Below are 22,224 nucleotides of genomic sequence, written 5' to 3' on the forward strand. Positions count from 1 at the left end.
GCAAGTCTTTTCCTTGATTTGACTATGGGACTTACAGGTTCGGTCAGATCAGTTATGTTAGTTAAGGCTCTTGACTACGTTAGAGTAAATTTATCCTAGAAGAATCGCTCGTGCTTTTCGGGTGAGGGAAGTTTTTTCGGGTTCAGTTTTGGAAGAACCGATGGATTAGTCTCTTTTCTGGATATCCGTGGGTGAGGCCCCGAGTGAGGGACCTTGCCCCACGCAAGAAATGCTACTTCTGCTGCTAGCACCCGTCAATTCGTTGCACAGAGGGGACAGGGATCTTTCAGATTATCAGTTATATGGTCTGGTTAGGAGGATAAACCCAGCTCAAGATCAACACCAAATGTTTAAACATTGTGACATGGTTTGATCGCTTCCTGTGGAAACAAAACTTGAGGTTTGAGGTCATGCTTCTGCTCCTTCACTAGAGCTATGCCAAAGAAGAGCGCGGTTAAAATGCCTTCTTTATAAAATTTAATGTGATGTTCACATAGCTTGTTATTGTGGTGAATTCAGAGTTCAAACGACCGTGGGTCCTCGGGCTCTTGTTTCTATTTGTTCCTCATTTCTTCCCAAAAATCTCCTCGTTTGTTGGACCGAACGAGTCTAGCCTTCTTAACTGGGGAGCACTTTGCTGGGATTGGTGAGTCTGAGGAGGTCTAGCTCGATATGTTGCAGTTGGCTATATTATCATTTTTAATAATTAATACAAATTAGGTTCATATCAAAGGTCTTGGGTGCCTCTGGATTGGGTTTGAGAATGGTTTTAGACAAGGTTTTTTTAATGATTATTTTTAAAATAAAAAATATTTTTTTTGCTTGGCTCATGTATCCAAGTTCATGCCTCACGTATGATGCAGGTTCACATGTCTACACTCATGTATCATGACTCACGACTCTCGGTCACGGTTCTCATATTTTGAGGTCCACATATGTAGGTTCACATATCCAAGTTCACCTCTGTAGGCTCATGTCTTTTTTGTATGAACTTAGCTCATGTACTTCCCTCGTGTGAAATAGGCCTATTTGGGGTATGAAAATCTTGAAACATGTCCTATAATAGGATTGGTGTGTACTTATTGGATAATTCCCTAATTATTACGAAAGATAAGGGGCCTCGACCCGCAGGGGGGGAGTGGAGGGGGGAGGGGTATAGCAACATTAAGGATATGTCACATAAGTACTTTTGATGAACATAGTTGTACAAAATTCTTGCAATGTTTTGGTAGCATCCCAACAATATTTTTAGCAATGAAATTCTTTGAGAACATAAGTATGAAGTACTTATGTTCACTCAATAAGGTTCAAACTAACATACTTTAATCTAAGGAGAGGGAGTGTGTAAATGCTGGAGAAAAACATCAATATAAGGAAGGGGGTGACATAGTAATTTTTAAAGGTATCCTTATAAGCTTAAATAGGGGGGTGTTATCATCTTATGAGCATCATATATAGGGGGTTTTCTTGAGGTTCATGCTTGCATGTAGGTGACGTCCCCCTTTATTGTGAGTGAATCCCCCAGGTATAATCAACAAAGCAACTATTGGTTGCTTCTTTTCGCTACTCCAACTAGCAAACAACACTCCCGAAAGTAAACATAAAGTTGCTAGTAGATCTCTTGCCTGAGACGCTACTAGTCTAATCTGCATCTGTATATCCATGTACTTGTACTGTACTCTAGCCTCATAGAAAAGTCCATAGTGTATTTTGGACTTTATATACCTGAGTATCCTCCTAGCCGTATCCAATGTGGCTTCCTATAGGAGCCTACATAAATTGATTCACCAACCCAACAACATAGGTCAAATCTGGCTTAGTGATAGTCAAGTAAATCAAACTTTCCTACGATGCGCATGTACATAGTAGGGTCCTCCAAAAGATCATGTGTATTTACATCGAATTTTATGTTCTGCTCCAATGGTGTTGAGATTGGTTTTTACAACCTGTCATCCCATACTTGGACAACATGTCCAAAGCATACTACCTTTGCAAGAGAGCTAAATGCCATCATGTGATCTGATCACCTCTATACCCAAGAATTATTGTAGCTCACCCAAATCCTTCATTTCTGACCTTCTCTTAAGGATTATCTTAACCTCATAAATGTTACCATCATTATCTCATATGATAATCAAGTCATCAACATATGACTACTAGATCAATGTCCCACTCTATCTTTTTCACATAAAGTGAAAAATTTGTTGTGGATATATGAAATCCAATAGTGAAAAGATATTCTCCTATCTTGTATGACCATGCTCTAGGTGCCCGTTTCAATCTATATAAGGCTTTATGCAATGTGCAAACAAACTCCTATCTTTTTTGACCATGCTCTAGGTGCATGCTTCAAGCTATATAAGGCTTTCTGCAATGTACAAACAAACTTTGGGTGTGCATGGTCCACATATCTTGGTGGCTACACTATGTAGACCTCCTTTTGCCACTCACATCCAATTGCCTTCTTTTCCTTAGGCAAAGGCACCAACTCCAATCTCTCATTTTTTGAATTGAATGTAACCATCTCTTCATCCAATAACATCTTCTCGATGTTTATGCCATATCTTCATCAATGGCATCTTCATGACGTTTATGTCCAAGCGCCTCCTCAAAACATGTGGGCTCTATCTCTTGTATTTCTTTAAAAATATTTCAACATAATAATGGGCTATATACTCACCATATCTCAACCTATCGATTGGATATCTAACCCCCGTAGACCTCTATACACCCATACAAACAAGTGTGAGCCACTATACATGAGCATATTTCATACAAAAAAGGTGTGAGCTAATAGACATGAGCCCAAAAAGCATGAGCCATGAGCCAATAGTAGTTGTGAAGCCAACAAATACGAGCCAACAAACGTGAACCATGTGTGAGCCGGTAGACATGAGCCCATAGATGGGACATGAGCCTATTGAAAAAAGTTTCAAAAAACTAAAAAATTGAAACTAAAAGAGAAAAAAATCATGCCCATAGATGTGACATGAGCCAATAGATGTTAGCCCATAAGCCAATAGACATTAGCCCATAGACATGACATAAGAATAATTTTTTTTAAAGTTCAAAAAGTAAAAAAAAAACCCAAACTTTTAAAAAACATATTTTTAGAACTTCAAGGAAACACCATCTAGAGCATCTAAGAGTAACCAACTCAGAAACTATATCAAAAGGGAATGTTTTGGATATAATACGCACAATGAGATTGTAGAAACGATCTTAGAAGAACTTGCAGAGGATGTGGCAACATCTAGTTTACCCCCTTTGAGGAGTATGAGGATAAAAAATTACCTGAGTGCAAAAACTTACTATGGTCATTATGTCAAGCATCATTTTGCATATATGACAAGGGTCAGTGAGTGTATAGAACCAAAGACCTTTGCTGAAGCTAGAGGGAGTGAAGAGTGGAGCATAGCCATGTAAGAGGAAATGGATACACTCCATAATAATGACACATTGGCACTTGTCGCACAACCCATGGACAAGACCAATCAAGTAGGTTTATTGCATCAAGCATAACTTGGATGGATGTATAAGGAGATTTAAATCTCGTTTGGTTACGAGGTATATGCTAGACATTCACACCACTAGCTAAGATGACCACCCTCAAAGTATTATAGCAAGAGCATCAAGTCAAGGGAGGTGGATGCTACATCAACTTGTTGTAAAATAATTCTTTACAAAAAAATAGATATTTGCATGAAGAGTTGTATAGGTTCAACAAGAGGGTTGTGTTGACGATGCTAAGAGATCGTTTGAGTAGTTAACCATGTATCTTCCAAATTGGGTTTCAAATCACCAAAGAGGGATCATTCAAATAGAATCATAACACTTGTGATCTATATTGATTATCTCATTGTCACAAGCAACAATGCATTTAAAGTAGAAATGGTAAAAAGAGAACTATCCACACAGAGTTTAAGATGAAAGATTTGGGGTCCTTAAAGTTATTTCTCTGCATTGAGGCTATTGATATAGAGGATGGGATACTTTTAAGTTAGAGACAATGCTTAAGAAATTTGATATGCTTGGTTGTAAACCTATTACAACTCCAATGGACACAAATCCCAAGCTTTAAGAGCAGATAAGAGTAATGCATCTATTTATAGGACATTGGCATGCAAATTTGTTTACTTGACCATTACGTGGTGGCCAAACATAGCCTATAATGTTGGAGTTGCGAGTCTATTTCTCCATCAGCCCCACCAAGGAAACCACATTATGATTCTATGATACACATTTTGGCATACATTGAGAGAAACAAGCCATTGAAGATTGAGATGTATAGTGATGTAGATTGGGCAAGTGATCCAAGAACGAGGAGAAGTATTACAAGTTTGTCATGCTTATTACAAAATGAATTTATGTCTTGGATGTCTAAGAAGCAAACAAAACAGGTTTTGCATGCTCACTAGGAAATGGATTTGTCTTGGTTATCTAAGAAGCAACTAAGACAAGTTTGGCATGCTCACTTGAAAATGGATTTGTGCCTTGATTGTCTAAGAAGCAACTAAGACAAGTTTGACATGCTCACTAGGAAATGGATTTGTGTCTTGATTATCTAAGAAGCAACCTACTATTGCCTTGAGTAGCACAGAGGTAGAGTACAATAGGCAATCAGATAGGCTACATGTGAAGTAGCATGGATGAATATATTGTTGGAGAGTTTAGGATTTCAAATTCAAAAGCCTATGCATATCCACTATGATAATGTTAGCTCTATCATGTTAGCTAACAATCCAATTTTTCATGTGATAGGACAAAGCATATGTAAATTCACTATCACTTTATCAGAGGGAAGGTGGTTGCAAGTGAAGTTGACTCAGTCTATGAGCATAGAGCAGGCTATTAACCACTTCGTTAGTTAACATGGTTTTACCCACTTGACCTATTGTAAGGTTCTTTCCTATCTTACCTACACGAGAACAGACACTTAATTATTGTAAGACAGTGCTGGAACGTATGAAGTGCCCTTACTATATGTGTTTAATATCAAATAGGGAAAGTATACCTACATAGTTGCTTGAGATATTAGTAATAGAGGCTGGACCATTTTAACTTTGGTTAGCCTAGTGTGAAGAACCCTGTATTTTTTGGTGATTTGCATGAAATTGGAGCCCAAGAGGCTTAAATTTCATTGATTTGATCCAAGAATTAGCTTAACAATTATGATTAAGAGGAATTCACTCCAAGAACTTGAGCATTGAGCTCCATTAGGTTAAATTAGAGTGAAGTCAATTTGAGTTCATACATTTCATATTTTTTCATAATTTATTCACGCATGTAGAAGCATGCTACTAAATAATCTAAAAATAATAAAAAATGCTTAGTTAGCTGTAGCACAACCCTTACTTAGCATGCTATGAAATCAATTTAAAAAAACTTAATTAGTTGCATCACAGATCTTACTTAGGATTAGGAATACCAAGCACACCCCATCAAGTTTAAAAAATCACAAAAACCACTAAAAATGAGGCCAAACCAGCTCTAGGGTAGGTGCATAAGGCCACAATCCCATGCAAAAAGACGTGATTCTCAGTACATGGGCTGTGAGCTAGAGCCTTGACACGTGAGCCATGAGCCTGGGAGTGTAAGATTCCTCCCTCCAGCTTTTGAGGTATGCAGGTGTAAAAACCTCCCCTTCTGATCTTATAAGAAAGATCCTGTTTTACCCTGTTTTGGCCTAGAGAGAGAAAATGTCTAGAGAGAGGTAATTCAAAATTGAGATATTTTTGGATATAAAAATCCTCCTAGTGTATAAAATGATTTTCCTTGAAACAGATATTCAAAAAGAAATTTCTAATGTGCAATTGGAATAAATTGAAATCGGGTAAAAAGGACCTTAGCCTAAGGGTCCAGATTTTTTGAAATTTTTGAATTAAGGTTCCTATGGACCAATTAGATTAATCCAAATGTAGGGAGGAGATAAATTGAAGAATAAAAGGAAATCCCCCCAAAAATGAGTAAATACTCACATAAGATGAAGAGTTGACTAAGGACAAGGTTATTAGTTAAAAAAGAAAAGATATTTAGAAGAAATGATGCATTTTTGACACCTCAGTGTGGGGGAATTCCCCTCATGAAGGAGGTGCCTATTTCACATGTGTGGTTGAGTTTTAAACTCATAAATAATGAGATATTTTCATCTCTCCTCTCTCCTGCTTCAACTAGATCCAAAAAGTAAGCTAAACTGACCTAAAAATGGTCAAAAATTGACCAAACTGATTTGGAAATTTCTAGAATCAGTTTGCTTGGTTAGAGGGTCACTTTTTCCTATAAATGAAGCCTCCCCCTTTGTAAATGGTTAATAGTGTTTTATGCAATGTTACTCTACTCCTCCCCAAAGCCAAAAACAATGAATTTATTTTTTTTTAAATTTTTTCGAAGGTACAAGAAATTTTAGAAACACACACACACACACCCAGTGAATTTATTGATAATTCATTAGTTTTTGACCATTTCCTCTTAAAAAGAATTGGTGGCCACTCTTGTTGCAAACAAGAGTAGATCCCTCAAACCATCAAGCCAAAGGAAAGCTCACAAAAATTCATGTAGGCTAGAAATCCTACTTTTTCTTTATTCCATTTAATGGTTTTCTAATTTTTGTTTTCTTTAAAATGAAAAATGGTGCTATGCCTTGTTGAAAAGGCTTTCCCGCTCTCTTCATTCTTAAATTCAGCCTTTATTTATCCTAGATGTGTAATCAAATTGTTAGAATTAATCTTTTCATATTGTTTCTCTTTAAAAAGTGAAATTTGATTAGTTTAGAATGCTTTAAACCATTTGGGATAATTTCTAAGTAGCTTGAGAATGAAAAAATTTAAAAAATGGTCAGCCATACAAAGGAGGTTATGGCAAAATTTTCTTAAATTTTGTGAAATAAGTTTTATCTTTTATTATTCAAAAAGAGTAATCCCCACCGCTTGTGTATTCTAAAAGTGTTATTTTTATTCTATGCATAGAAAAATACATATTGGATATATTTTTATAATAAAAGTGTTATTTTCATTAGAATTAATTTCTATGCATAGAAGGATGCATATTAAGATTATTTTGATTATAAAAGTGTTACTTTCATCAAAATTAATTTTTATGCATAAATAGATGCATAAAATAATTTTTTATTATAACAGTGTTACTTTCATTAAAATTGAATTTATGCATAAATAGATGCATAAAAGAATTCTTTTATTATAAAAGTGTTACTTTCATCAAAATTGATTTTTATGCATAAATAGATGCATAAAAGAATTTTTTATTATAAAAGTGTTACTTTCATTAAAATTGAATTTACGCATAAATAGATGCATAAAAGAATTTTTTATTATAAAAGTGTTACTTTCATCAAATTTTGATTTTATGCATAGAAAGATGCATAAAGAAATTTATTTTTATTTCAAAAAGAGTTATTCTCGTTAATTTTGATTTTATGCATAGAAAGATGCATAAAGAAATTTATTTTTATTTCAAAAGAGTTATTCTCATTAATTTTGATTCTATACATAGAAAGATGCATAAAGAAATTTATTTTTAGTTCAAATGAGTTATTCTCATTAAAATTAAATTTATGCATAGAAAGATGCATAAAAGATTTATTTTTATTTCGAATTATTCTCCTTAAAATTGAATTTATGCATAAATAGATGCATAAAAGAATTTTTTTATTATAAAAGCGTTACTTTCATCAAATTTTGATTTTATGCATAGAAAGATGCATAAAGAAATTTTGATTTTATGCATAGAAAGATGCATAAAGAAATTTATTTTTATTTCAAAAGAGTTATTCTCATCAATTTTGATTTTATGCATAGAAAGATGCATAAAGAAATTTATTTTTATTTCAAAACAATTATTCTCATTAAAATTGAATTTATGCATAGAAAGATGCATAAAAGATTTATTTTTATTTCGAAAGTATTATTCTCCTTAAAATTGAATTTATGCATATTATATTATAGCTATATGTATATTATGTGTATATATAATTTTATAATTTACTATATATTAAAATTTATATTTATATATATTATATATTATATGAAATAATAATATTTATTATAATATATTATAAGTTATATTTATTATAAAAGTATATTATTTACTTTACTAAACATAATTATACCTACTAATAAATCTCTTCTAATACTACCTATCCTACGCTTTATCCTTGCCACCACAACAATTATAGTCCTTTCTATACTCTTATCCTCCTATATAGTTCTTTCTAGACTTCACCCATCATTACAAAAATGCTACTTTCCATGCGATAGATATTTCACATGTAAATATAAAACACACATACAAATGCAAAACATGTGCATGCACAACTTTGTATTATCTTATTACACTTTTTATTCCTATTTTTACTCCCCAAATCTCCTCCTCATATTATCTTATGACACTTCAATTCCTACATCTACTCGTATTAGCTTTACCCAAAAACATATCGAAATGCACAGCGAAAATGAGACAAACAGCTGTGAGAGAGAAAATGCAGACGTCTAGAGAGAGAGAAGCTCTATAAACTCTACTATATACACTGAAGATCCGGTACAAATGATACAACATGGTGTGGGGTACATATACCACCTTGGGCTGTTGGTCGGCCACACCAAACAGGCTGACAGCGACACACTCAACTAGATAAATCCTAGTCGTAGTAGGCAAAAGGAGCAGTTGGCCAGCACATGATCAAGTCAACCATGAGAAAACAGTCGGCTAGTAAATAGATCAAGTCAGCCAGCAAGGTACAGTCCCCCATGACCAGACAAAATAAGGAAAAGACATGGAAAATGAGGAAAAATGAAGAATACTCCTAATTGGGCAAGCACGCCCACAACAGAGGCCCTCACTCCCTACTGAGTAATATGGTACAGACAAGAGATGATTGCTAACACCCCCTCTTAGCTCCTAGATGTGGAACTAACCACAGTGAGCTGGATGTGGAACCAACCACAGTGAGCTGGAGTGTTGACGAAGCATCGTCTAAGATAGAGACTTTGTGAAGAGGTTCACTACATTGTCCTCTGTCGAACAAAACTCTAGCAAAAGATGTCATCAGCCAAAATCTTCTCACAAACAAAGTGACTCTAGATGACCATGGGTTCCTTCTGGGGGGAAACCCAATCTCACCAAGTAACCTCCACAACCACACCACCTCACAAACAACACCGCAAGTAGCCCAGTACTCTGTCTCTCTGTAGAAGACAAGGCAATAGTTCGCTGCCTCTTGCTGCTCCAAGAAATGGCTCCTGAGCCAAGGGTAAATCCATAGCCTGATGTAGATCTCCTAGTGTCTAGATCTCCTCCCCAATCAGAGTCACTCTAACCTTGGAGTCTGACTCGGTTCTTCGTTTTCCCCCAGTGTCATAGAAGAGTCTACGATTCTTCGTACCCTATAGATACCGTAAGATCCGCAATCAAGCATCCCAATGAGTCTTTAAAGGTGTTTGTATGAATGAGCTTAACAGGCTCATTGGAAAACTCAAGTCCAATCTGGTGTTAAGTAACCAAATCAATGGACCAACGAGCTTTTGATACAAGGAGGCATCAACTTGCTCACAAGGATTAGTAACTGTAAGTTTGGTATTCGGGTCCATCGGTGAAGAAATAGGCTTACAGTTCTCCATCCCAAATGCCTCCAGCAACTCATGAACATACCATTGCTGCTGAGAAACAAAGAACCAATCCCAAAAAGAAATGGAGTAAGCCTAAGTCCGTCATCTCAAAATCCTTTGACAAGGCAGCCTTCGTTAGCTATGTGCTCCACATGACTGCCAATGAAAATAAGATCATCCACATAAAGAATAACCAAGGTGACCATACTGTGTTTCTAAAAGAGATACGAGTTCGGATCTCTGGAATCCCTTCCCTAGAAATAAGGAATCAATCTTCTGATTCTAAGCCCTAGGAGCCTTCTTAAGACCATACAAGGCCTTCTGCTATCTGTAAACCTTAACCTTTGATCTCGTAACCTCAAAGCCTAGAGGTTGCTCAACGTACACCTCCTCCTGCAAGTCACTATTTAGGAATGTCACATCCATCTCATATACCGACCACCCTGCTGAGAAGAGGCAAGGACAAGAATTGTCCGAATCATGGTCATCCTTGCTATCGGGTGCAAAGGTGTCCTCATAGTCGATGCCACACCATTGAGCATAGCCCTTAGCCACAAGTCTGGTCTTGTGCTTGTCTACCGACCCATCAAACGTATACTTGGTCTTGTAGACCCACTGGACACCACAATGACTGACTGTTTTGACGGCCTAAAAACCAACTCCCAAGTGTGATTCTTCTCTATGGTTGCAAGTTCCACTTGCATGGCTTTCCTCCAAGTCTCTTGGGAAAGAGCTTCCTTAACGGAATTGGGCTCTTTGTCACAAATGATACAAGACATCAAAGTATAGTTCACCTGAAAAATCTCCTCTAACTGACGAATGCAAGAACTGGAATGTCCGTGCCTGCTGCCAACATCTGGCAAGCCATTCACCATCTGGTCCTAGAAATCCCACCCACAGTGTATCCACATTCAAGTGGCCATGATGAGACTTCCACAAATAACCTAGTTGAGGACCTGTAAGAGAGAGTGCTAAGAGTCTATAAATCCCATTCTCCACTCTGCCTTCCCAAACAACCTGGCATGTTGCTTTGTCCCAGAGAGCAACAAAATGCTCATCAAACTCCACCCGTATGAAAATCTAGCAAACCTCATGCACTAACAAAAGATGAAAACCAAGAGATGGGACATAAAAAACCTAGGAGAGGAATGCTTCCACCCTCTGCCATTCATCGGGAATGATCTCCAACCTACCCTCACTCTATGAATTAGGATAGTGGATGCATCACCAATAAGGATGTGACCTATTTGCCCTATGAAGATCCCGTAACAACTCTCGGGAAGGAGTCATGTGCTTGGAAGCACCATTGTCTACAATCCACTCTCAATTATCCCCAACAGTGAGTCCAACCGCCTCCCTGCTTGAAGAAGATGAAACTCCAGTGTTCATAATCTCCAAGTGCACAAAACTTGGAGTCTTCACAATTACAACAACTGAGGAATATGCACCTTTCTCGGTGCTCTGTTGAGGACATTTCCTCCAATAGTGACCCTTTTTGCCACAATGGTTACGGGTCCGCTTTGCCTTCAAGGCATCACAATCCAAGTCGGGCTCTTGCTGAGAAGACTTTGCCTATGAAGACTTCCCTTTGCCCTTGTTGTTGTTGTTGTTGTGACCTTTCGAGAACCTCCACCCTATGGAGCATTCATAAACTGCTCTTCCTGATCCTAAACCATCGGCACAAGCTCCTCCCATGTGATGGTGCTGAGCCTCCCACTGGTGATCAAAGAAGAATAGAAAGCTGAATACTGAGGGGTAAGATGAGACAGCAAAGTGATGGCCATATCCTCTTAAGATATCTCCTTCCCAGCCTGAAGAACCTCCTACTGAGGAGCCTGGACTTTGTTGCTGTACTCCCACATCGTCAAAGACTTTGCAAGATTCATCACTGGCATCTGTACTTCCAAGGAAATCCTCTTCATGGGTGATACCTTGTTATACAAAGAAACCAAGTGCTGCCAAATCCCTCGAGCCAACATCATGTGTTTTAGGTGATTGATCACTTGGGGTATGCAATTAAGGAAGATGAAAGAATGCACATGGGCATTGACACAATCCCACAAGTGTGCCTGAGCCTCCCACTCTTTCCTAGTAGAAGGTAAAAGCTCACCCTCCTCCAACTCTGGTCATGGAACTCCAACCATAATAAAATCAACCAAATCATAAGACTCTAGGACATACCTTGTTATACAAAGAAACCAAGTGCTGCCAAATCCCTCGGGCCAACATCATGTGTTTTATGTGATTGATCACTTGGGGTGTGCAATTAAGGAAGATGAAAGAATGCACATGGGCATTGACACAATCCCACAAGTGTGCCTGAGCCTCCCACTCTTTCCTAGTAGAAGGTAAAAGCTCACCCTCCTCCAACTCTGGTCATGGAACTCCAACCATAATAAAATCAACCAAATCATAAGACTCTAGGACATACTCCATCATTACCTTCCAGATGCCATAATTGGTCCCGTCCAACTGTCAGCAGCAGTCCACTAGGAATGTCGGGAGGGTGGGGATCTTCACATGCTTCTCAGCCATCTCAAGCAAATCTGCCATCTCAAGGGTTCACAAGGTCTTGTGAAGGGAGGGTGGATGGGAAAAAAATGAAGAAGAGGTTGCAAACACTTTGTAAGGTGGTTGACTTCTACCTGTTTTTCCAAGTCCCGAACAGCCCAGAAATTCTCCAATCAGCACAAAAAAATAGCAAACCCTCAAGCTCTCACTGTCTTCAAGCTTCAAGCCACCTAGGGCTCTAATACCATGTCGAAATGCACAGCAAAAATGAGACAAATAGATGTGAGAGAGAAAACATAGAAGTGTAGAGAGAGAGAGAGAAGCTATATAAACTCTACTATATACACTGAAGATCCTGGAGTGATGGTTGGCCACAACACAGCAAACAGGCTGACAACGACACCCGACTCCAACAAAAGGAGCAGCTGGCAAGCACATGATCAAGTCGACCAGCAAGGTACAATCGCCCACAACCAAACAAAATAGGGAAAAGACATGGAAAATGAGGAAAAATGGATAATAGTCCTAATTGGGCGGGCACACCCACAACAGAGGCCCTCACTCCCTACTAAAGTAATATGGTACAGACAAGAGATGACTGCTAACAAAACCAATCACCCATCTCTTAACACTTTAGTAGAGGTTACTAATTGTGGACAAAGGGACGTCATCCAAAACAATGCCTTTGAGTATGAGTTCCATAGTTTTGTGCTAAAATGTATGCTATCTAGTTTAACGCTTCTAAATTTTGATAGCACTTTTTTCATCGTACTTTTTGTATCAATTCAAACAGAGTCATGAATTGAAAACATAACTTTCATTTTTTTCACTATCATAAATTCTACATATGGAGGAGGACGATGAAAACATAATTTTCATTTTGTTCTATATCATAAATTCTACATATGGGGAGGACAAATAAAATAAGTTTCAACACTGTCTATTCTTATAAAGGTTGAAAGCTATGATGAGATTTGTTGGAGGTATGAAGGTTATACTAAAAAAGAATGAAAATATTTTAGTACGCATATTTTGTGATTTGTTTGGAGTTTGAAGGTTATAGTTAAAAGAATGAAAATATTCTAGTAGGCATATTTTGTGATTTTTTATCCAAATTATTAAAGGGATCTCTAGATCTATTGACTTTATAATTTATAGAGATGCCTATTAAACCCATCCTTAACATTTATACATACAAAAAAAATTCTTGACTAAATATAAAAGCTTAAGTAGTTGGGTTAATTATTTCCTTAAGGATAGCTATGTTTGTGAGTGTATCTCAAGGAATCTAGTGAGACAAATTTCTTTTATCAACTTTATAAGCAAAAACACAAGTGTTAATCAAACTCAACATTTGTTGGGTATTTTATATGTAATGGATTTTCATTTTTTATAATGTTTTGATATTGTGTTTATTATTAATATAATATGTCTAAAGAAATAAAACATAACATAAATCTAGGTGGTTCTCAACTTATTAGATAACTAAAATGAAGCCTTTTAGCTTTTTGTAAAACAATTGTCACAAAATAATATAATTTTAAAGTGGAATTTGTTTGAATTTTTAAAAAAGCCCAAGCTGTTTGTCCATGCCTCGGGCACTTGCTTTGCAACATAAGCTGCACATTTACATTCCAAGCCATTCGCGAATACAATGGATGCACAAAATATGTGGTACACATGCAAGCAGGGTGTCACAACAATGACATCCAACATGGATGGGTAAAAACCCATACAAAAAATAAACCTGTCATTGAAATCAAATTCATAAATGCATTGATCAATATTTGGAGATAATGAATATAGGAAGAAAATACTTAGGATTGAGCTTACCTTTCAATAGTGACCTTGATCTCCTCATTAAGTTTAGTCGGGTGTACAATTGGACTTGGTTGCACAGGCTGTTCTTTGTAACATGATTAATCATCTCACTTAGGTTGAGGGAAAAAGACCCCTCATTTGCAAACTCATCCTCACCCAATTGATAGTCCAATGTGGACAATTGCAGCTCGGCCATAGCCTTTTCCAAGGCTTGTTCTTTCCTGATTAGCTGCTCTTTATAGTCTTCTAGCAAAAAGGAGCGCTTTTGCAAAGTTGAATTGCCACCTTCATGATATCCCAAATCTTCCACTTGTGTAAACAACTCCTTCATTCTGTCCATAAGGAATATATCACCCTTCCATTTGCCACATCAACAATATTTTACATTGATTTCTCTTTACTTATGGCAGCTTCAACAAGTGATGTCTGACAACATGTGCAAGTGGTTTGTCTTCATAGACATTCTTGGCACTGATCATTGTTGTGTCTTCTACATGCTAAAAGAATGGGACATGATTGGTTTCACATCCCCATCTTCGTCACTATTAACCAAAATATGAAACCTTGACTTCCTATGTTCTGTGAAAGAAGGCCAATCCACATCTACCCCATGCATGAAGGCAGAAAGAGCTCATGCTAGAACTATAGGAACTTCATTGTTGATGACCTTGTGTATTCTTGTGACTTCACTATAGACCTACATGAAGTCTTTTACCTATGCACTATTCAAGTTGTTGATGTGGTAGCCTCTTCAAGTGTCCTTCTCGTGCTTGCCCCATGTTGATTTCATCCATTGCCCGAGGTCCTAGTAATTAGTAGTCTTCGTGTTATAGAAGCCATGTGTAGATGCTACTTATCTACAAATCCTACACCCATTGCAATGAAAGATCTGATGCAATTTGTTGAATATTACCATAGTTTATATGAAATTACAAAAAATGCTAGAACCAATTGATATGCACACAACCTCTCTCTCCCTTCCTCTCTTATGCGCACTCTCTCCCTCTCTTTTTTTTTTACACACATACTCTTTTACAGACACTCTTAGACACACACACTCTATCTCATTCCATCTCTCTTTTATACACACACATCTCCTTTTTTACACACGTAGTATTAGTTATTTCTGCAATTTGAATGTCAAGTATCTTGGCATGAGGAAGGAAAGCATGCTTTCATATGGATACTCTCAAATGCCCTATTTCTTCCTTTGTCAATCTTACTCTCTCAGCTTGTGTGTGTGTGTGTGTGTGTGTGTGTGTGTGTGTGTGTGTGTGTGTGTGTGTGTGTGTGAACAAAAAGTGTATATAATGAAATCAAACAAAAACAATGACATGATGCAAAATTATTGTGAAATTAAGTTGCTTTTGTGAACCTAAAATTGTAATTAATGCATTAATTAGAAATGCATATAACAATAATGTATTAGTTAGTTTAAGTTCTCAAAAAACCAACATTAAGTTGCTTTTATGTTTGGACTATTGTGAAGTGTAAGACTGTTGTGAAATGTGTGCAAGAAGATAGAGTGTGTGTGTGTGTGGGCCGCTGTGAAAACATTAAAATTGTAATTAATAAAAATTTTAGAAATGCATTTAACAATAATGTTGTGTGTGTGTGTGTGTGTGTGTGTGTGTGTGTGTGTGTGTGAGAGAGAGAGAGAGAGAGAGAGAGAGAGAGAGAATGGATTGTTGTGAAATGTGTGTAAGAAGATAGTGTGTGTGTGTGTGTGTGTGGAATGTGTGTAGACTAAGCACTATATGAAAACATACATTTAACCATACTTTAATAAGAACAAAATCAATAAATTAAATGCAATTGTGGAGTTTAAGAAGAATACCATGGCAGTTAAGGAGATAGGCGCACTAGTAGTTGAAGTTAATGCAGAGGAGTAAGGAGTTCTGCAACAGCTGCTCTCTCTCTCTCTCTCTCTCAGGGAAAATATTGGGCTAGCATCTCCCTCTATCTCTACATCTCTCTCTATGTGTGGGGAAATGAATAGGCAGCAGCTTGCATGAGCGAGAGTAGTACTCGGCGATAGATTCAGCCATCATGAAGAAGTCGAGTTAAGTTCACTCACAAAGTTACACGTACAGATTCAAATTTTCATATTGGGGGAAAGTCACCTAACCATTACCCAAATTGGACCAACCTTTTAATTCACCTAAACTTTACCCCAACACCAAAAATAAACATTCATTTATTAAAACCAAACTACTCCTATAGTTTCTCCTATAGCATTCAACTGTTTGATTGTAATAAATGGTGTTCACACCACCCAAAGGTGATTTACAGAAGAAGATCTACCTGGTGCAACCACTAGAATATGAGGACCATGCACATCCAAATTTTATTGATAAGTTACATAAAGCCTTGTATGGCTTGAAACATGCACCTAGAGTAAGGTTAGACAAGATAAGAGAGTATATTATCACTATTAAATTTCATATATCTACATCAAATTTTTCACTATACGTGAAAAATACTAACAAGGGTATTGTTCTAGTAGTCATCTATGTTAATGACTTTATTGTCATAGGAGGGGGGACAGTGATGTTGACATTCCTGAGGTGAAAATGCTCCTCAAGCGGAAGTTTAAGATAAAGGATTTGGGTGAGCTATGATACTTCCTCGGTATAGAGGTGATAAGATCATGTGATGGGATTTGGCTTTTACAGAGGTAATATGCTTTGGGCATGCTATCCAAGTATGGGATGACAGGTTATAAGTCAATCTCAGTGCCATTAGAGAACAACACAAAATTGGCTACAGATATAGCTGATCTTTTGGACGACCTTACTATGTACATGTGCATTGACTTATATGAATATCACCATGCAAGATTTGAGCTATGTTGTTGGGTTGGTGAGTTAGTTTATGCAAGCCTAGAGGAAGCCACACTTGGATGCAGCTAGGAGGATACTCAGATATATAAAGTCCATAATACACTATGGACTTTTCTATGAGATTGGAGTACAAGTATATGTACATGGATATACCGATGCAGATTGAGCTAGTAGTATCTCAGAAATGAGATCTACTAGTAGCTATATGTTTTCTTTTGGAAGTGCTGCTATTACCTAGAGCAACAAGAAGCGACCAATGGTTGCCTTGTCGAGTATAGAGGCAAAGCACAGGGGCACTGCTATGGCAACATGTGAGGTAGCTTGGTTTGCTGAAGCTACTGGCACATATAGGTGAGCCCATCGATAGGGCTATTGTCATTTATTGTGATGTCGACATGAGCAGCATAGAGTTGGCGAGAGTGACCCAATGTAACATGCGAGGATGAAGCACATTGAGGTGCATTATTACTTTGTGAGGGAGAAGGTTCTAGCAGGTGATGTGAATTTGGGGTATTTCAGCACAAAGGATCATGCAACTGACATCTTCACAAAGGCATTGCATACAAGGCAGCTCCGTAGGTTTAACTTAGAGTGTAGGGTATGGAGTTGAGCTCGATAGGGAGTATTGAAATATCAAGCTCATTGGAGACTTTCGATTAGCAAGATCAATAAGGTAAGGGTATCGTTTCTCACTAAGAATGTAAATTCTCATTTCCTACTCAATGGTAGATTGGTTGGAGACTTTCAATTATCAATATCAATTAGGCAAGGATATCCCTTAAGTCACCTTTTCTTTGCCTCGGCTTCTCATCCCTTGTTCCCTTGAAAACAGGAACAACCCCTCTCAAATTAGAGGTTTTCATTATCCTAGATGCAATTTCATTGCTTAAACAATGATAAAACCTCTCCCAAAACACTAACCCTTCTATGACACAAGGCTAGTAAGGCAAGATCATCAACCACACAATTAGATTGTAAGACATGGGTTGTCCTATTGGAATCAATGTTCAAGGGAAACAATTAATGATTTGGTTATTTAACAAATTCTTTCACACAACCAAGCAGTGGAACAACTCCCTTTGGCCTCTTCATGCCAAAATCATGATTGTAAGGTCAATAATATATTCCTATGTGTCTTCCTAGCTTCTCATTTTTGTTTGGAAAAAATCCTATATCTACAATTTTGATAGTGTAACTAGGAGCTTTCTTTGAAGAATTAGCCTTAATCATAGGCCATTTGCTCATAGTTACCAAAACGGGAAACGAGGAACGAGATTATTATTTTTTTGGCTAAAACCCAACCATGAATCTTGATGCTAAGAGATTTGATAAAGGGCACCATGCGAACATATAAAGGGCAATGGCTAGGCCTTTCTCAATGGGATAAGAAGCTCCCATGTTTCCCTTAAAATGAAAGGCGATTTCTTCGCTCAAGACCTAGTCAATATACGGTGATTCTCTCTATCTCACTTGCAATGGGATGACATAATACGAGATTATAGAGGCAACTCTATGGGAGCAAGTTGATCTTTTGGCCCACACAATATAGTATATCCCTATTGCTCACAATGAGGGGAAGCAAACAATGCATAAAAAAGGTTTAATATACATATAATAGGTTTTCAACAATCAAAGGTCTCTTCTTTCTTGGGAAGAGTTTAAAGCAAAATTCAAGTTTCAAGAATACTTCTAAGGTGCTTGAGGTTTCCTTAAAAATCAATTTGGAATCCTAGGCTTTTCCTTCAAGGACTTTTGCCAAACATAGGGACTAAGAGTGGTCCAACGAGGCAAACCTATTGACCACTTTCTACCACGATCCTTCACACAATCCTCTACAATTTTGAGCAGTACAAGTGATTCTTGAAATAGGTATTGATTCTTGATATATCTATGGATGGTGGATGCAAGTTTTTCAAAGGCCATGGGAGCTCTTTTCCAACAAGCCCTTTTTATGGAGATTAAGAATTTGCAACTTTACCTAATTGTTTGTCCCAAACGTCGTATATACATAAAATTTGTGGCACTACTTTAGGTCTTGATGTCTTGATGTGCCTTTAACAATTATTTGGTTTGTGAACCTTTCCTTCATGTGAGCTACAAATAGGGTCAAATAGAAACCCGCTTAGTATTATGGTATCACAAAAGTAGAGGCCATTCGATTTACTTGTGATCTAATAGTTATAGATAGTCTATCTTTTGGTCCATTAATTCATATAGGTCTTTTTATATAAGCATCGTTTATGTTATATAATCATTCTCAATCTAAACAAAAAAAAACACATAATTTTTGTAACTATGTGTGTGTCATAGTTACCAAAAACGAGAAACACGAACGAATTCGTTCGAGGAATGGAAACGAGAAACGAGTTTTTAGGGGTGGAAGCGGCCATTTCTTGTGACAATATCACTTAGGAAACGAGAAACGGCCATGGAACAGATAGGGTCTTGAAACGGAGAAACACCGATCACAATTGTTGCTCGAAATAAGTCATATGCTTCTTTCGAGCAACAATTGTGATTTGTTTGGTTTATTGAAAAAAGAAACAACTACGAGAGAAGCCTAACTTGATAATAAACAACATCTACGTTCTCCTCAAAAACCAAAGCGAAAAATCTATTAAATAATAATAATAATCCGTTGCATAATTTCACATCCATTGAATGCCCCATCGCCCACACGATCTGAAACATGAGATCTGGTCTTATTGTATCAAATAATTGGCATCCTACAAGATTCACAGCACTTACCCGTCCCATGGTTCCAATCCATACAATAATCTTTCCAAAGTTGGTCATGGCTTCCACATGCACTAGGAAGCATGATCAGGTTCCTACCTGCCTAAATTAACTTTACTGGTTCATGATCTAATCCTCTACATGTCAGACAGGGAACGATTATCAAACCCTAATCACCTTACCCCCTGCATTCAATCAAGTCACATTGTTGCTTCACTCTTTCACCTCTTGTTGCTCATGATGTTGCTTGGATTTCTCCTCTGCCTCTTTCACCTGCTCCTCCATGACCTTGATCGTGTTGTAGTACATGTGTGAGGGCAGAATGGTATCAGGAATCTCGACGGGATATCGGTGAATGCACTCTAGCCATGGATTGCAACCAGGCCTAGGCTTCACATCTCTTAACACTCTCCACACCACGCTATTGCACTTGAAACCAGATCCCAATGCCACTTGCCACACCTTATCACCTCTTTTCAACCTCTCCTTGGCTTCACAATAGGCCATAGCATACCATAGCCCACTGCTAGATGTGTTGCCAAATCTATGCAAGGTCATCCTTGCTGGCTCCAAGTCATAATCAGTTAACCTTAGGTTCTTCCCAATCCCATCTATGACTGCCCTCCCCCCTGGATGGATGCAAAAATGGGTAAAAGCCTTCTTAAAATTAGGCATGTAGGGCTTCACTTCTCTCTTGAAAACACTTCTCTGTACAGCATTTACCACCACTTTGAGCAGCTCAGTGAAGGGCATGGCATATGGGACTAGTTTTGTCATGCTGATGGTCAAGGCTTGTGATGCAACATCAAGTAGCTTGACGCTCAATGAAGTGCCCACTAACCCTTCATCGTCCTCTCTCGTCACAATCACATTGTAGGACTTGTCACTTGCAGCTGTGGTGGTTCTAACTGATTGCAGAAGCTCAAATTTCGAATGCTTCATGTCTTTCCTCTTGTTTGATAAAAGCAGAGCATAGGAGCCGCACCGGAAGAGGCAATTCGGCACAAGCATAGACCTGTCGTTGCCATAGTACCAATTTAATGTGATGTTCTCAGTGCCCACAATCACCACATACTTATCTTTATGGACCCTTAAGATGTCTTTGGCTAGATCAAGGGCAACCATGCCAGCAGCACATCCCATACCTGATATGTTGTAAGTCTTAACATCCTCTTTCATCTTGTAGTGATTGACTAGGTGAGAAGAGAGAGATGGGTTTGGGTAGAACATGCTCACATTGACAATAAGGTAGTCGATGTGTGATAGGTTTAGGCCAGTTTTGAAGATGAGCTCATCCAAAGCACCAAACATCATGTGATCCATCTCATCTCTAGCAGCAGTGAGGGTGGGCACCCTGTCATCTGTGAAGAGGAAAGCCGGTCCGTAGGTTTCGTCGCCGAGCCCGGACTTCAACAACACCTTGAGCTGAAATAGGATATTTCTGGGAGTGCTTTTATCACATGCCTTTGTGATGTACTCACAGTACTCTGTTGATAGCTTGTGCTCATCCAAAGACTTGAAGCTTGCAAAGTCCACCAAGAAGCAAGGTGGAGCCTTGACCTTCACATAGACAAGGGAGAGAGTGGACACAATGGCAAACAAGGCAGTCAAAAGGCTAACCCTAGTCTCTAAATCACTCCACAGCTGCATAATGTTGTGTAATCCTATGCAGAAAGTGGCCACAGGAGCTCCAATTAGCAAGAGGATTGGGACTAAATAAGGAGCATAGGCGAGGGCAAACAATTTCGCAACCTGCAAATACTCATAACCTGCATCTGATGAGAGGAGATGGTAAAGCTGGGAGGGGAGGGAGAGGAAACCTTTGCTGCGTCTTCTTCTGGTTCCATCTCTTCTGTTCTGGAGAGAAGCTGGGTCGGAAGCAGCGTTCGGAGAAGCCATGGCAGCGTTTGGGGGAGAAATGGTGGGAACAATCAGGTGATGGAGAGCAAGGAGGCGATCGGGGGGGGGGGGGGGGGGGGGAGGAGGGCATGCAATTATGCAGTATGAAGAAGAAGAAAGCGACTGTGGAACAGCAATGAGCTTACGGACGAGATGCTGACGCCTGTGTGCAGGTAAGCTACCTCCACCGATGGATGGAGCAGGTTGGTGAAGGAGTAAATGCGTGATTGATTACCGCCGCTAACTGTTAAACCCTACGTACAACAGTGCCCGTGGCCACACCTCTGGTCAGCTTCCACTAACCCTCTTGGCTAACCCTGGTTAAGCACTCCCCTCCAATCTTTCTAGTCTCTAGGAGGGTGCTTCCTTCCTCCCCTCAGGCTCTAGGAGGGTGCTTCCTTCCTCCCAAAAAAAAAAAACATATTTATCAACCAATCAAAATAAGGACAACTCTTAAATATATCGCCCCCCCACAAATCTCTACTATACATAGGTTTCTAACTTAAAAACATGGAAAATCATTCCTTAATCTAAGGCCTACTGAAAATCTCCGTCGGTTTTTTCTTAAATCGTTCCTTAATCTGAGGGCTACTTAAACTTTCAGGTACTTTTTCTTAATTCTCGCCGCAAAAATACTCTAGAATGTCGATTTTTTCCCTTAATTCTTGCGGGTGGTCAACATGTGGATATAGACAAAGTCAACTTGTGGATCTTTTTGACTTGAATGAATAAAGGATGCCTTTAAAACAAGTCCTTGGGGTGGATAGCTCTTGACCCTAAAAATTAATGCATTT

At 38.2% G+C, this 22,224-nt stretch overlaps 1 pseudogene across 1 annotated transcript; it reads right to left on the reverse strand.

Moving 5' to 3' along the window:
• Positions 1-19,412: 19,412 nt before the first annotated feature.
• LOC147626625 (3-ketoacyl-CoA synthase 13 pseudogene) lies at positions 19,413-21,594 on the reverse strand (annotated as a pseudogene). The gene has a single exon (XR_015268624.1). The product of XR_015268624.1 is annotated as a 3-ketoacyl-CoA synthase 13 pseudogene (transcript).
• Positions 21,595-22,224: the final 630 nt, after the last annotated feature.

This window comes from Cibotium barometz, chromosome 22, assembly GCF_041138505.1.
Source record: "Cibotium barometz isolate CiBa-2024 chromosome 22, ASM4113850v1, whole genome shotgun sequence".
Classification (NCBI taxonomy): Eukaryota; Viridiplantae; Streptophyta; class Polypodiopsida; order Cyatheales; family Cibotiaceae; genus Cibotium; species Cibotium barometz.